Source organism: Heliangelus exortis, chromosome 5, assembly GCF_036169615.1.
Source record: "Heliangelus exortis chromosome 5, bHelExo1.hap1, whole genome shotgun sequence".
Classification (NCBI taxonomy): Eukaryota; Metazoa; Chordata; class Aves; order Apodiformes; family Trochilidae; genus Heliangelus; species Heliangelus exortis.
Window position 1 is genome coordinate 29,770,650 of NC_092426.1, and position 14,940 is coordinate 29,785,589.

At 34.2% G+C, this 14,940-nt stretch overlaps 1 long non-coding RNA gene across 1 annotated transcript; it reads left to right on the forward strand.

Annotated features, from left to right (window-relative positions):
* The first annotated feature begins 1,306 nt into the window (after positions 1-1,306).
* LOC139796394 (uncharacterized) lies at positions 1,307-12,992 on the forward strand. Its single transcript, XR_011725986.1, has 3 exons — positions 1,307-1,553; positions 9,272-9,376; positions 9,916-12,992. It is a non-coding gene; the product is annotated as an uncharacterized lncRNA (long non-coding RNA).
* Positions 12,993-14,940: the final 1,948 nt, after the last annotated feature.

The following is a 14,940-nucleotide window of genomic DNA, read 5'->3' on the forward strand; positions in this document are numbered from 1 at the left end:
TCTAATCCTTATCTATACACTTGTCCGAAACTATCTGGCTGCAAATAACATGTGCTCAGTTCACTGTCCTTGCCTCACTCACTCTAAGATCACCTTTGTCTGGTGTGGAGAAGAAGTGAGAAAACATTTTTTAATGCAAGTGTGCTACTCAGCCTAGAATTAATTGGAATTTGGTGGGTTCTGTTCTCCATATAAAGTGCTGACATGGCAGACAATGCTGAAAAGGAGAGATATCCCAGTCATGTAAATAGTGCAGTGAAGCAAGGTGATACTAAGCTGAGATTCACGTTGTGGTATGATCAGACATTGGTGACATCTTTTATAAAGGAGAGTACAATGAATGTTTGAAGCCATGTTGGGATTCTAACTCTCAGTCTTGGAGGAGACTGAATTCTATAAGGGTTTTTTCAATTCATTTTTTGAAATAGGTTTTTTGCTTTTCTGTCTCTCAGAGTAAGGCACTTTCAAGAAAACAAAGCTTTTGGTGTTCAACACTATTCATAACAAATTCATAAATTTTCAGCATATTGAAATGGCAATTTATTTCCAAATTATCTTTGAATGTTCTAAGTCTTACTAATTCATTTTTCCCATATTTGGTGGGGAAATATTGTTGTAGATATTGAAGGATTAGTCCATACAAGGATGGAAGACATCCTCCTTCTGCCTGTGATAGTCTGTGGAAACAAAAGCAAAGATTTCTAGGCTCATGACCATTTTGCTGAGGAATGTGCTCCCCACTTGCACTGTAGAAGTTATTGAAGGACATGAAGTGAGGCAAGAAAATCTGAGGTTCAAAACATCAGGAAGGGAAGGAAAACATTGAAATTTTAGGTAGAAAGAAGTAAGAATTTGCTGGAAATCTGAGGTGATGAAGTAACAGAACAGTCTCCGTGTCCCTTTCTCTCATTTGTGATGCTTAAACAGTCTATGCAGAGCTGCCATCTATTAATTTTCTCTAGCAGAAGTGGTAAAAATATGTCCAGTAGAGCTGTGTTATTTCTATTTTTTATCCACAGACAGTTCTGCAGCAGGGACTTTTCAATGGCAGGGCCTGGTCTGTGGTATCCAAGTTGGATCAAAATGGGTGAATAAACTAGAAGTGTGACTAGGTAAGTAATATATTTTTCTATGCAGTGAATCTTCTACAGCACCGGCTATTATTGTAAGAGAAAGTTGATACAGACTAGTAGGAAAGACATGTGCTCTGCTCTTAAGGAGATCTGTTTTTTTCTTCCTTTGACTTTACTTCAGATGAAAATTAAGACAGTTCAGAATGGGAATACATGGAAAACACATGGACTACTGTGTGCTGCCTTCTTGGGCAAAGACATTCAGTATTGTTGGAATGTGAAAACCACTTAGTCTCAAAGATTTTAATCAGAAGGCACGTTTTGATCTCCTGTAATTTCATTTCTAAAACACTGTCTCTCACATGACACAAAGTAATTTCTGTATCAAATCTAACATTTCTTTTGAAATCTTTTAGGAAGGTATTCAGCCTTGACATAAAAGCTTCAAAGCATCATGTGCATCACTGAGAACCCCCATTAGTAAGTTATTCACTATTATTACTGAAGATTTATTTTTCCTTGAAGATCTCTGTATCTGTTGACAAAAACCTGGAAAAGCTGAGGTCATTATGAAATTTTTGATATATTTTGTTTTTATAGTGACTTTCCAGTGGTTAAATCAATTAATAGTGGGAAAACTTGTATATACATCTGTCTTCCAGTTCACATAAATGGGTGGAGAGAAAGGAGGTGTCTATCTCCTAAATTTTGGCATAATCTTGAAATTCTGGGAAATTAAAATAGAATTTAGACACTGCATTCAAATTCAATCAGTTTCTCTGATGATATCAAATCTATAGAGGAACTATTTTGTCCAGCAGAATAGACATGGTTTGGAGTCATGCTCAGGAAAATAAGAGATCATCTATCCTAAAAGTTTCTGTATTTGCTGCAGACCTCCTGAGCTGTTATAAAAAGGAAACTCTATTAAACTTAAAAGATTAAAAAGTTGTGAAAGAGACAGCTTTTAATCAGAGGACCTTTTCATTAAAAAGTTAGAGAAAAAGCCTGTGCCCAACATAGGAACTCTATTTCTAATGGTAGCATTTGGCGTCATTGTAAAACTTTGGTAAATATTAAAGGCTGGAACAAAAGCTTTCTGAAATCAAAGATTGACTTTCCATTGATGAGGGCTTGGTGTAGCTGTATAAATATATAAATATGTTGGAAGCTGAATATTTCTTTTTTTTTTTTCTCACAGTTGATAGAACTCACAAAGTAAAAGCACAAATGTATTTGAAGACATGCAGAATTTTAAAATAATTGAGTAATTTCCTTCCAGAGGGTTGTTCAGCCCTACTGAGAAAAGAAAATTAGAGTCATGAAAAAGCAGTTAATTGAAAACTTTACTCCTCTCTGAGAAGTTCACTTCCTTGGATTTATTAGACCTTTAGCATTTAGAAAGGCACATTATAATCCCAGTTCCTTTCCTCTCTTTTGTCAGCCTATTTTAGGCTGAACAACCTGGAGGATAGGTTATGATATTTTGGTGGAGATCATTTTTGGTAACACAGAGTACCTAGCACCCAATGACAAATGAAAAAGCTATGATGAGTAAATAATAACTGTTATAAGAAATTTTTTTATTTGCAAGCACTATTTCTAGATTCAATGTAATCTGAGTAAAACAGAAAAATACTGTTTCTAATTTTCTAAGAGCAATATGAACTACTATCAATTATAGTCAGAATTAACCACTGTCAAAGCCTAGCCTAATCTCTTTTGAAAAATAATTATGGAATTCCTCTGTCCAGACTGAAATTGCTGATTTTAAATAGAAATACAACCCTACTTTTAAGCTTATGAATTGGAGACAAGATCATATCTTTAGATAAACTCTTTCAGTGTTTTATGACATATAGTTAAATAAACAGTGTGCTGCATACAGTTTTCACTAGAAAAGCAAGTTCCATTTCTTTCTATATTACCAGAAAACTATAGTCATGAGATGTCCTGAAAGAGACAGAGTTCTGTCTCATAACCATTGTACTGGAAAATACTTAATGAGATGGCAATATGACACAAAGCATTTTTCCAAATTCAAACAAGTATTTATTGAATGCTTTGCATTTTTTCTAATTTTATTTTTCAGAGTTGCACATTGTATAAGCTTGAGTATTTATATTTAATAAATCGCTTTTTGAGTTCATAAGAGAGACAAACTAGGAAGACAAAGTTCCATGCTTATATTTGCAGAGTTCACATCTGAGTGGGGAAAAAGAGTCAGAAAAAAGTGATGAGAAAAACCTTCTCAGCTCTCAGTGCTACCCTCAAAATTCCAGAATGGACTCACTTTGCTGAAAAGTGAGTTCATATCTGTAATAAATATAGGTAATAAATCATACTTTGGTGATCCCAAATTATGATTAGCTTCCTTGAATTTTACTTCTGTTGCTCTATATTCATTCTTATCTCCTGTAGGCACAAGTGAACCAACCAAACTTTGTGCCCATTTAAAATTTCTCAGTCATAGAAAAATCTGTACTTTCTAATCTGTGGCAGCTCTACAAACACAGTTATTAACCACTGATATTGTTTTATCACCACAGATCTATCACATCAGCATAACATTTGCCCACTAAGACCGGACTGGATGAACATAATTGAAATTTGGACATGTAAAGTTCCTCTACCATTTTACAACTCTAGCTGACCTCTTTCCCCAAAAGTTAAGACCTCTGAGAGACCAGTAGTTAAGTATATTGTCAGATATGAGTGACATGTGAAGAAGGAATAGCAGCATTAACAATAGCCTGGCTTGCTATGACCAGATGCTCTCAGTACCTGGTGCAACTGCTGATGGTTTTCCTTTGGCAAGAAAGCCATAGGTTGTGTGTAGCTCCAAAAGTGATTGAAGCTTCTCATGCTGTCTAAAAAGGTCCTGAAAAAAAGGATAGTGAGAATTATCATATTCTGTATGTGGAGTGTCTTTTCTACTTATCACAGTTAATTTGTTTCTGACATTTTAGACTCATCAAACAATTTATGTACTGCAAGCTATTTGGATGCCAAGTTGACATGTGAGAGTAATGCATATAAAAAAAAGATCTGAAACAGTCTAGCATAGAAGCTAATGACAGCATCCATTCTACAAAATGATGTTTTAAAAAGTCTTATTTGGGAAACAATGGAAAATATCAAGTTTGTGATATTGTATGCAACAGCACAGTAAACCAAACTCTCCAGTCCCAAAGCCCCACTCCACCATGTAACCAGTCATTCTGAAACAAAGTGAGAAGCTTGGTAGGAATATTTTGCATTAGAAAATCAAAAGTTTGTTCTTAAAATCATGTCGTGTTCTAAAAATAGTATAAGCATGTAGTGATCCATTAAGGAATGCACTTGCTTACTACATGTATTCACAATTATGTGTAGTACTGTAGCTCTCTAGAGCATTAGATTTTTACATACTAAGCACTATGTAAACATGGAGGACAAAGATAATCTGTGCCCCTGAGGATTTACAGATGGTTTATGAAGAAGCAGAAGGTTATGCACATATAACCCAGCAGAAGAGTTCATGGAACCAATGATAGATAATTCCAGTTCTCATCAACTGAACCCTAAATGGCAGCCCAATGCATATGAAGTTTGCTCTTAAACTTAGAAGTTGTTGCAGGACCATTCTTCAGATTTATATCTACAATGCATAATGCTAAAATTTTTATCTCTTAAAAGCAGTAATTGAATTTGCATTGCTGCATGTAATGTGTAACCTGGATGAATAGATTTCAACTTTCTTATTGTAAACTGAATTAATAAATAGGGTATTTTTTATCATGGAAAACCTATAAAATTTACTAGCTAAATTAGAGCTGAAAAAAGAGCTAAGAATGTTATTTTCACTGAGGTTTTTTTAGAGGTAAATGGATTTTTCAATAGCAAATCTGTTTTTAAAGAAGTGAAAGTTCAGTCATAAGCAATTGCACCCAAATTAATATCTGCCAGGCTTCAAAACCAAGGTAGAGATTTCAAGTATCGTAGGAAGTAATTAAGTAAGTAAGTAAATAAGTAAATAGGACTGTCAGAGATTGTTCATGTAAAACAATTCCAAGCAAACTTGTGGGTTTTACAACTGTTTGGGGAATTCTATTCTCATTTTAAAAATTTCCATGCAAACTGTTGTATGTAAATGGGAAGTCTGACTAAATAAACCTAGATGTGAACTAGAATAAGAAGTGAAGTAGTTTTGTTCAATTTTCACATTAAAAACTGCAAAAGAAACTCCAATTACATGGAGAAGATATTTGTAAATGTCCTGAAACTTATTGGACTAATACATCTAGACATTATTTTCCAGGCTTCTGAATTGATACAGTTCAGTTAGCATTCAACTTTAATTGCAATGAGGTGACAACATACTGGGTAATGAGTTGTTTATGAGTTGTAGATGTGTTTACAATGAGTTGACAATGTGTTGGATAAAGTGTTCTTCTAAAGTTGTAGATCTATTTACAGTGAGCAGTGGGAGAATGTTCATTAGTTGTCGATTTGTTTGTTTACATTGTTTTCGATTTGCAATTGCTATAAAACAATTCACAGGCTGATGAAGGATGATTGTTTGTGTGCTTTAATGATTTACTGTAGGAGCTTGTCTGAAAAAGTACTTAACTCTGCTTCATCTGTCAGTTCCCACTGCAAAAGCTCCCAGTCACAATAGTTTTATTAGCACAGCATGGGCCATTTGTAAGAACATTATGCATCTAAAAAATCTCAGTGCTTTCCTGTTCAGTCTGTTGCATTTTGGCTGTCTGAGCTGAACAGAATTCCTTCTGCTCTGTACAAGTGTGTACCTTTTAACATGCTCCAAGATGTACATTCATTCAGTGTCCTTTGAAATTCTTTCCCTTTTACCTCCTCCGTAATGTCACATATTTCAAGTCTACTGTTGTCTACTATTTATTATTGCTGCTACCTTCTAAAAATAGATTAAAAAAGAAAAAAAGTGTCCTCATGTTACACTGGCTTATGTGACATGAAGGAAAACAAATACACACTGGAGGATACTGGATTTTTGGTTATAGAAGATCTTTCAACAGTTTGCAGCAATTTGGCAAGATATAGATTGGGAAATGGTTATTCAGTCACCGAATGTTTAATAACTTTTGTTCAAATCAAACTTTAAAAGTAATTTTTCATTGTTTTGCTCCCGTGTTGGTTTTTCCTGGTTATATTTCCTGTGGCCCGGAACAAGCATGTCTCACAGGTTTTCTCCCTGTTATTTTCAAAGAACATTACAGTAAATAGTCACATTCCTTCCTTTTTTCATCCCTCACAGTGCCCAATGGAAATTCCCGGGGAAAAAAAAAATGAAAAAATCATCTTACATTAGGATGGGGCTTTGATGAAGCCAGATTTTGGGTTTTCAGCTAAATTGAAATCAGCATTGAGTCTCAAGAGCAACTGAAGAAATTAAGAGTTTCTACCTCTGAATTCACAGAGAAATTAATAACTAAACAAAGTAAAAATGTACTAATCCTGATTTTCACCATGAGCTCACTCAGCATTTCAGCATTATTAGATCTCTCTGGGTAAAATAATAACACCACTCTGAAATAGATGAAGATTTCATGCTCATTTTTGCTAGAACAACACAACAAAAAGTTTTAAAGCAAGTAGCTGATGTTTCTGCTAAACTAAATTCCATCCAAGTGGAAACTTTCTCAGGCATTTTAGCTTGACTTTTTTTTTGTCAATGACTTCAGTATTAGGAATGTTTTCCATATTGATTCAGCATTAAATCTGCATTTTTTAAAAATTTCATTAACAAATAATGACTCTACAGAACCCTGAAGATTAAAATAAAACAAAATAATGTTATTGTTATGCTGTCCATTACTGAAAAGTAGCATCAGGAACATCTGACTTCAATAAAATGCACTTAGTGAAACTTCACAATGTGCCTACTTGTCCAAAATAATAATATTGAATTGATGTACTATGGGCAAATCAACCATGTAAAACATGTATATGGGCATGATCTTTCAAAAATATAACATTTAAAACTATAATACTTTCTTTTTTAAACTCTTTAGCATATTAATACACATGTGTACTATTACAGGTTATTTTGTCTTAATACATGTTTTAAAATCTCAGTCCTACATAAACATTATTTACTTTTTAAAAAATTCATGTTCTTTTATAAATAATGATTTCTACAGAATAGTAAAAGCTCTTTTTTTTTAGTTACTTTTTATGTGCAGGTATATTAATTCTAATAACAGCAAGTGGAAAATATCAAAATCAACTGCAAAGCAAATCTAGTTCGGGATTATTTTCTCCCACTGGGAAGTACTTAAACATATAAGCTGTTGCTTTTCGCATTAGGAAATAAACAAATAAAGAAGGGAGTAAAGCAGATTTTTATGATACACAATTAGGGTGCAATTTTCTAAAGCATGAATGGGAGGCACTCATAGAAATCCCATTAACAAATAATCAAGGCTGCGAGTGTGCATCCATTCACACTGCTTTTGAAAAGATACCCCAGGATGAATAATTTTCATATGTACAGTAAGTTCACAGCTGATGCTTTATTGTTTGCTGAGCCATCATTGTTCTCAGCTGGGAAACCAGCTACACACATGGGTTTTGCCATAAAGAAGTAAGGTAGTGTTTTTATTTACTAATACACAACACCAGAAAACTTTGAAAGGAATTTTAATGGTATGTGCAAATTACTTGAGTTTAAAACTCACCTAGCAGCAAAGAATACAGAGAAGGTAATAGAGAAACTGCTGTTCATGTCATTTTCATAGCTTCTTACATATTCCTGTTCCAAAAGGATTTCTTTCACAGAAGCTCATGCTCATCTAACCAGACACTTTGTAAGTAAAAATGCATGAAATTTAAACCAGCTTTTCATATGGACATTTTTTTTATGGCTGAGTGTTTTAGCAATCCAGCAATGGTAGACACCTATAAATGTATAATGTGATGGATTAGATTGTAATGCAGTCTGGATGCATGTGGAGGTGGTGTTTGCCCTTCAGTGCAAATCCATTTTAATGTCAAAAGGAATCCTTTGGAATTAATAGTGCATTGTCCAGGCAATAAGTAAAACATTACAGTAGTTTTTCCTTTGAAAAAGAATCCTATCTTGCTCCTTATTATAACAACTAGGACAAAAAGTAAAGCTAGTTCTAATAAAGAAATAGTATAAAGAATAAAATATTGCTGCCTTGGTTGGATTTGGATTCCTGGTTTGAACCTGATTTCCAAACAGGAATTTTAAAGAATTTGTTAAAGAAGCTTTGCTCTCTCCATGGTTTGTCAACACACATTGTAAAACCAGCAACAAGCTTACACCTTACACAGACATGCATGAATTTGGGGCATGTCAACCTGGGAGACTTAGGAAAGTTAAATCAAAATAACTGAAAGGTGTGAACGTAAAGCATGTTATGTAAAGTGCTTTACAGTTCTGTGTAAATACACTCACTGAAAACCAAAGTGTCTTTGTAGCTTTACAGCAGTAAAACCACTTTGTTTCTCTACAGGGCTCAAAGGCACTTTAAATGGCGTATACATTCACTTACTTAGGCAATTCAGTTAAGCTTTTCTGAGAATCTTCTGGTAAGCATATCCCTAAATTAAGAACTACATTAGAAATTATTATTTAGCAGGAAAAAACCTGCACAATTGGTTTCAATTTTGTGCAAGGCATGTGTACTTTATTCATATGTTTAAAACATGGAACAAGCTTAAGCACTGTGCTAGATTCCAATGGGCCTAAGAATAGCTCAGTGGAACCTTCAAGATGAAAAGAAATAGGTAGGGTAAATACAAGAGGATACACTGGAATAGGACTTCTAATAAACATAATGTATTAAGGGTGCAACATCATGAATCTTCAAGCAAGCCACAAACGCTTGGCTTGCCCTCATTGAACGTGTTAGACCTTGGAAACCTGCCTGTTCTTTTGGCTTAAAGAAGGATTTTCACAACATCTGTTCCATAGGAACTGATATAAAGTGTCCTTTCCTTCTTCCAGATACCACTGTCAGCATGGTTTTGCTTACATTGCTTGTTAAAAAATTGCATCAATATTTCATTGTAAAATTGCTTAACTAAGGGGATATGTTTCATTTTTGTGAATGAACATCTCCTGAGAGCATGAAGGATCTTTTCAGCAGCCTTCAGTACCAAAATAGCAAGCATATGCTATATGCTGTATTTTCTTATTCTTTTACTAGTTCCACCCATGCATTTGAGAGGATTTCCAGTGATTTCCATCACTGGATGGAGTTTCACAGTGATATAGAAGAAAGTGATGTTTCCAGTGAAAACCAGTGTACAAGGTAATCTCATAAATTACACAATGCTGCTGGTCCCAGGCATTCTGCAAATATAATTCCTTCTCTGTCTCCAGTTCCCCCAAATGGTAAGAAGACAGACATTTTAAAACATGAAAGCCACTTAGTTTTTCAGCATTCTGAAATGCAGCATTTTAGGTTCAAAGCTTTTTCTATTATGGTAAAAAATCTTGCTGGAAAAGCAAGAATGACTTCATTTTACGAATGGCTTGCATTTAAAATCCTTGTGGCTAAAAGTCAATAAACAATACACTTAAAAAAATCTCAGCAGATAGTTGAATTAGAGAAAAAGCTGTCTGCATACAGCCCCCTTAAAGTTGAAAAATTCCCTTTCTCCTACTATTATGTCTAAAATTTTCAGATGAAAACAGGTTACCATCTTCCTGGTACACGTAGTTTCTCTTAGCATATTAATTGGCCATTGTTCGTATTTTAATCAACCTTGTCCAAGAATCACTAATCACAATATTTTGATATTCATGTAGCATTAAAAAATTTACAAAATTTCGTTTTTTTCAAAAAAGGTTCTTCTGGAATATGGAGGTTACTGTAAAGTCATGGAAAGAAAAAAAAAGGTAATATAATGGTAAGAATGCTACCTAGGCATTAAGATCATATAAAATGAAAGACAATATTTTCCATCTTATTTTACTAACTTTACAACCTTAAAAAAAAAAAATCTCTCTCCAATACTTCACCATACACAATACTTCACTTTCGAAAATCTGTGGGGTTTTTCCAACACAAACCCCCTCAAAATTCAAGTTATATGCTAGCTGCCTGTCATGTATTACTCACTGTGAGTGCCAACAAGATATTTTCCTCTCTTTTCTAATTGGGTAACACAGCTAATTACTGTTGTCTGTGGAATCATGTTTGATTGGCAGCTTGAATATAAACGGAAACCATAATTTCAGATGATATTGTATAAACATTTGAAGTAGGGATGTGCAAGCAGTGAAGCTTCAGCTAAGGGAAATTTATATGCTAGATAATAAAAATTACCTGTGTTTCAATTAATCTCTGATAACAATACTTTAAAAATATATGGATTCCTGCCAAATGTCCACAATACTTTCCAAAAACGCTTTTGGCAAAGTATTCATCAGAAAAATTGGAAATGTATTGGAAATTACACAAGAACCATGAAAACCATATGCCAAAGTAGAGCAGTCTTTGGAAACACTTTAAAGCACTACTAGATTATGTCTGCAAAAAAATCAGGAAACAGAGACATAACTCATAGTACAAAAGCCCAAGAATAGGAAAATGTTCAAACTAATGTTGAGAATGCCTCTTAAAATACTACATACAAATTAATTTCAGAAGTACTAGGATTATCCAAAGAAGACACCTGCATTAGGTCGTCAGTATGTCAGATTTCATACCTGTATTCCAGAATTGTCTCTCCAGGTTTCCTTTATCTTTCTACCTTTTTTGATCATAAAAAAGAAAAGAAGGAATTGAAAGTGTTCAACACCCAGGTCAGAAGACATACTTGGGCCTGGAGAGGCAGCAGGAGACTGAGTACGGAATTTTTTTTTGCTTCAAAATATATGTATCCCGGACATTAAAACCATCACAATTCAAAAACCAATAGAGGGGATGACTATCACCTTGAAATGTTTATTTAGCAAACTGATATCCTTACTTTCTTCACCTTTTCTTTGTCTAGTTCTTTACAAAATTAGTTTAACCACTGCATTCAGATTCCTAGACCTCTATTTGAATCTTGTATTTTATTCAGTGATGGCATTTGGGGAATGTTCAGCATTGCCATTGACACACACTATTCTGACTTACATCATTCTGATTGCTCTGACATGTGACAAAGAACCTGTTAAAATGCTGAGTTTTTTCTGAGAAGAAATTTAGAAATAACCCTAATTCTGAGGTTTTTATATAATCTGTTGTTTCCACCAAAAGCACCCAGTAAAAGATCTTCATAAAATTTACTATCAGGATTTTGTTTTCATGAAACTGACTTCTTTAAATTGCATATGTGAAGAAAAGAAGAGAAAACCATATATACAAATTAAACATGGGGACGATGGAAGCCTTGTTTTTGTTGAAGCTGTATTCTTCTAACAGAAAAACATAGTTGTTCAATTCTCTGCTGAGTCTATCAGACATGGAAGTTGCAGTTTTCAGTTGTAATTGCCCATAGGAGAGCTGAGCAGAGATGGCTTTGTGCATGTTTGTTCACTGAAGCTTTCATATAATTCTAAAGCCTCTGCCTGATTGTTATGAGGAAATATTTTTTCCATAGCCAAGAGATTCTGGCTATAGGGACAACCACGTTCTAGAATATCACATTGTCTCTTGAAAGATATAATTTGGGGACAATGGCATCTAGCTCTACATTATGCAAAACATGACTTAGTATCTATTACTGTGAATGGCAATTGTAGTACTGAGTGGTTTGCATTTGTGAATTTTTTGAAAGGCTGAGATACTGCAGAATATTGCATGATTTATCCCCAGTGCCTCCTTTCCTGTGAGCCTGGCTGAATAGTTCTACTATCTGAACTGAAGTCCCTGATTTATGCACAAAGCAGGGAGCTCTCACATTGAATTATTATCACTGACCTGTAATTCTTCCTTGCAATTAGGCATAATTTGTACCACAAAAAACCCCCACAGTTATGGTTGTCTTATATATAAACAATCAATTGGTTTTGTAAATCTTTTTTTCATATGTAAAATCACAAGAGCATTCATAATTTTGATAGCTGTACATTAAAATTAAATATTTTTCACGTTACATGTGCAGCTACCTAGTGTTTATTTCTGCAAACACAGACCTTGGCTTTACTGTGATTTAGTGCAATCTCATCAACTTTAAAAGTTTGTATCATGTAATATTGTTCTTGTCAAATTGTTTTCCTATGGATAGGTATGCTTCCTGATTTTGTATATTTAAGACCTTGTGTGGCTCTAAGTTTTCTAACTCAATGCATATTTTTGATGAGGTAGTCTGGATGGCATTGCTGAAAATTGAACTAAAAAAGCAAATCTATGGAAAAAACCAAGCTGATGTATTAAAGCCCAACAATTACATTATATAATGACTCAAGCAAGCACCAAAAGTTAATGTGATATATCTGCTAGGAAGTGTATCTGCTTTCATGACTGGAGGCAGATAGCCAGGCAGGAGGAGAAAGCACATGGGAATAGCTCAGTTGAAGCAGTCAGCAGCAGCTGATGCACTGCAGCCAGGAAGACTGCAGAGGGGATTCCTACCACAATGTGCAGAATAGAGCCATGACCACATAATCTGCAAAATACCTACTAACCATAGACTCACAGTGAGATCTCAGGCCTAAAAAGCATGACCCATATTTGCCTTTTCTCTGTAAAAGTCTTAAAGTATATTCACGGTCGTGCCCTGCTCTGAAAAAGGGCCAAATCTCTCTTCCATTCCCAAATAAGATTTTCTTGTCCAATTGCCAGGAGCATGGATGGTCAGAAATGTGGATACTTTTGTATACCAACTAGTTGTTAAAAAATACAGCACTGAAAAGGAAATCAAATTCCAGCTTTTTGACACTGCTGTAGCCAATGACCTTTAAGACAACCACTACAGGTCAACTTTGCAAAAAAGCTCCTTCCTGCTTTTATTAGGCATTACAAAGAATTAAAAAGTGCAAGATAAATATTTTAATATATTGATATTTGAAAAAAAACCTGCTATATCACTAATAAAATCTTAGTTAAAATATATAATTTTTACTCTAAATATAGATTATGTTAGGGCAACTCTTAATCACTGATCCAATTGTAATCGATGCCCACATCAGCAACATATATATCCTCCATATGAATGCTCTTCTTGGTTCTACAAACCCTTTCTTATTCATAAGACATCTCAGAACTTCTTTTTGCTCTCAAACAGTAATATAGATTCGACCAGAGCTGACTTTCTTTGTGATATAGCAAAGGCCATTTGGAGGGACTAAGTGACATCATATTGCTCAGTGTAATAAATACCAACGGCAAGGTGAGCTGACTGGTACTGACAGTACAATAAATAAAAGGCAGAAAATGTAGTGAACCTCACAGTATATGAAAGGGAATATCTCTAGAATACAGAGTTAGACTGTGTTACCTGACAAGAAGACTCACAGCTGATAAACGCAGGTAAATTTTATAACTATGGCAGTAGGTCAGCTGCATGCTTGCAAATTTATTATCTGATAAACATTATTCTCTAAAAATTTTGTCTATAAAAGGTAGAAGTATCATATTGCTGAAACCTTTGTGTCATATTTAAAATCTACAGAAAAGAAATAAAAGGTTTAGTTAGTTTCTAACACTTTAACTTACATGTCTCCTACATCTGCTGCTACTTCTTACTGTATCAAAGGAATGTGATTTTCTTTATGAAACATTTAACCCATGATAAAAGCAACAACACATTTGGAAACCATTTTTGATTTATCACCTAGGCAGTCTCCCTAGACCAGACATCCTCTGAACAAATCCCTGTATACAAGATACAAGCATTCTGATTTCTGCCTTCCTCCATTACAAAAAAGGAAAATAATTTATCTAAACATTTTATGCCTTGGAAGTATCAAGATGAATACAAACCATCAAGTCAACCAATGCAAACTTTAAGTTTATATACCTATTCTCTATTAGCAAACTCACAAGTAGTTGCCAGCTAAAATAAAAACTAATATTTCAAGCCTTTCTTTCTCCACACATAATAGTAAATCAAAGTAGGAGTTCTGAACATTTGAACAACCTTTAGACAAATGGTTAAATAAAATGAATGTGATACAGTATTCAAGGAAATAATTCAACAGGACCTTCAAGAAAATATTTTACTCCCAAATATCAGATAAGATTTAAGATTGCTGGCTGGTTGGCCTAGAAATTGGAGTAAGCATATTTGCAAATAGGACTCTGAAACACAACTCATTCCATGGTATTTGCTCACAATTCACTTCTTCAGCTGATTGTTCCATTAGGAAAATAAGATATTGGAATAGTCATAGAACTTAAATTAAATAAAGACAAAGGACATGTTCATGGTCTGTAAATACCTAAATAGGGCTTGTTTTGGAGCATTATTTCATCTTACAAACAGAAGTCTAATGTCCAGTGATTGAAGGTGGAAGTAAGTTAAATATAAGAACAAAAGACACTTCAAGTACTGCAACAGTTTTTCAAGGGATAAAATAATATTTTCATCAATTTGAGCATTTAAATCAAAATTGGTGAGTCTCCAAAAGATAGTCTGTTATACCTCTGGGCTATTGTTTGCTACAAGAAATCAGATGAAATCTCTGATCTTTCCTGTGCAAGAAGTGAGACAACATTATTATAATGTTACCTTCAAAATGCATTAGTATATTCATTTAGCCTTCTAACATTTGAACGATGCTAATGAGGATCTTTAAAAATTTCATTTGTTTTTTAGTGTATTCTGGTCTAAAAATGAATCTCACGCTTGTGACATTGATAGAGGCAGCATTCAAACACCATAATTTTCTTTGCTGTAATCATTCAGACACCAAATGGACAAGTTTCCACCTTCTGCT